This window comes from Oryzias melastigma, linkage group LG3 (assembly GCF_002922805.2).
Source record: "Oryzias melastigma strain HK-1 linkage group LG3, ASM292280v2, whole genome shotgun sequence".
In the NCBI taxonomy this organism is placed as follows: domain Eukaryota; kingdom Metazoa; phylum Chordata; class Actinopteri; order Beloniformes; family Adrianichthyidae; genus Oryzias; species Oryzias melastigma.
The window spans coordinates 11,206,171-11,209,040 of NC_050514.1; positions in this window are offsets into that span (position 1 = coordinate 11,206,171).

Here is a 2,870-nt window from a genome sequence, read left to right on the forward strand (position 1 = left end):
GAAAAGAGTGTCAACAATGAGGTTTTAAAGTAACAGCACATATTGGATCTACTGGATCCATGCAGAGAGAAAGTAGGATCTGGAAAAAAACGAGGGAGACACTTTATGGCCCTGGACATGACATTCAGGAAAAAAGGACAAATTGTTCACTCAGATTATTATTGTGGGGCAATAATTTGTATTTTCATGCCACAATTTTGTATTTTGTCACCTCAAACTAGCAGCATTTTGATTGCACAAATTTATTATGCGCCTATATTGGCATTTTGTGATTGCGATTTAGTATTTTGAGCACACACATTTTCATTTTGTAGGCACAAATTTACATTTGATGTGCACAAATTAGTGTTTTCTTTGGCACTAAACAGTATTTTGTGCACAAAAAAATGTAATTGTGTCCTCAAATTAGTGCATATGTATATTTTTTAGCATATTTTGAGTATTTTGTGTGCACGATTAACATTTTGAGAGCACAAATAAGTATTTTTGCTTTATATTTTGTATTTTTGGGGGACAAGGTAAGATTTTTTTTTTAAATAGGATTTTGTGGGAGCAATTTAGCATTTTGTGAACACAAATAAGTATTTCGTGTGCACAAATGATCATGTGGGCACAAATTAGCTTTTTGTATGCACAAATTAATATTTTTTGGGGTACAAACTAGCACTTTGAGGCCACAAATTAGAGTTTTGTGTAGACAAATTTGTATTTTTTTTGGGAGCAAAAGGAAGATTTTTGAAAAATTTGGATTTTGTGGGCACAAATTATCATTTTGTGAACACAATTTAGCATGTGTGGGCACAAAGTGGTATTTCAAGTGCACATATTAGCATATTGTGAGTATAAATTATTTTTATTGTATGAAGATAAATTAGGACTTGGGGCTCAAAGTAGTATTTCATGCTCTCAAATTAGCTTATTGTGGGCACAATTAGCATTTTGTACATACAACTTAGTGTTTCGTGGGCATGAATTTGCATTTGTGGGCACAAATTAGTATTGTGTATGCACAAATGAGCATTTTGTTTGGCTCTAAATAGTATTTTGCTCACACAAATTAGCATTTTTTAAGCGCAAATTAGTATTTTGTGGGCACTAAGCAATTCGTATACACAAAAAAGTATTTTATGCACACGTGCATTTAATGGGCACAAACATTATAGTATTTTGAGTACAATAATTCGTATTTGTGAGTAAAAAAAATGTTTTTTCTTACACATAAATTAGCATTTTGTCTGCACAAGTTAGTATTTGTGCAGACAAATTTATATTTTTTGTCCACATAGTGGTAAGAATTGATGATACTAAACTATTAATTAGTGCGCACACATTTCTAATGAAGTGCTAATCTATGCACACAAAATAGGCCTACTAAATTGTGGCCACAAAATGCTAATTTTTGGATATGAAATACAAATTCAGGGCGACAAGTTATTAACCTGAGAAAACAATTTGTCTTTTTTTTAATTTTATGTCCAGTGTGCCGTAATTTATTATACAAGATAAAACTCTTCTTCAGCATTTGTGTGATTTTTTTATTTTTTAAATTCAAATAGTTTCAAATGTTTTTGAGACGTGAGTCAGATCCAGTCAAAAAAATCTAATGTGAAGCATAAAACTTTATTCTTTGGGGCTAATTTTCTGCAAAGGGAAGACTGTTTTAAGAAAAGGATGAATGAGGTAATTTAAGGAGAGATTTTGATTTGACTTTCCATCAGTGAGAGCACCGAGGATGAAACGTGACTGGATGACAATAAACCAAAACACATCAGCCGAGTAATGAAGGAGTACCTAGAAAACATTTCTAGGTTCTGAAGTGTTCTACCCAACCCCAAACATCATAACTGTTGAGAAGATCTGTATGGAGGAATGGACCAAAAATAGCAGCTACAGGTGCTGAAGAGTTTCCCAACATCGTCCTGGATTTATTTAATACAACAAAATATATATAAAAATTATACAATGTGATTTCCAAGATACTTTTTTACATTCTGTTGTAGCTGACAGTTGACCTTTATGAACATTTGTGGTGGAACTTGCAAAATTGATGACTGCCAAATATTTTTTATCTAACTATATCTAATCTTATTTTGTACAGTCACAGCGAACTAGTGGATCCAAATGTCAATGCTTTAATCAGTTCATTTCAGCTGCTTTGCAGTCAATCCTCCTCACTGTTTCCTGCATTCTTTCAAATTTCATCTTAGATCCTCAGATTATGTCTGGAGCAAGCAGTAGAAGCAACACGGACAAAATCCGATAAAACTCTGGTAGAGGACAACTTTACGACTGACAGATTAATTTTTGCATCCACTGTAATGAACTTCTACCGGTCTTTAAATACATGCAAGAAATTGACAAAAAAATCTCTAGAAGTTGCTTTAATTTATTTAAAATTCAAACAATATTTTAGCTTTTTTTGGGGGGGGGGTTCACAAGTTATAATACGGACTAGAGCTAAATGTAAATATAAAGTCATCGGCCTAAAAACATGCCTTTGCACGAGTGCAGAAGTGTGTTGAATACCCATAATCACTGAGTGTCTTTAGTAGTCAGAGCAGATTGGCAACTTTTTGTGAATCAATTGTTTTTGAAAATATATAACCAGTCTGATCCACTGTACGCAAATGTAACAGCAGAAGGATCTGTTCATAATTTATGCAAAGTCAGTTCCAACATACAAGAATGCTAAAATGTTATTTATCTGAGATGAACTGCAATCATGTTTTACAAATAAAATAAATCATTAAGGAAAAAAAGGATATTATTATAACTACAAGACATATTGCTTGCTTTCACGATGTAAGGAAGATTTTTGATGATTGTGATTTCTATCTTTTCCACAACAATGTTGCCCATCTCTCCTGGAC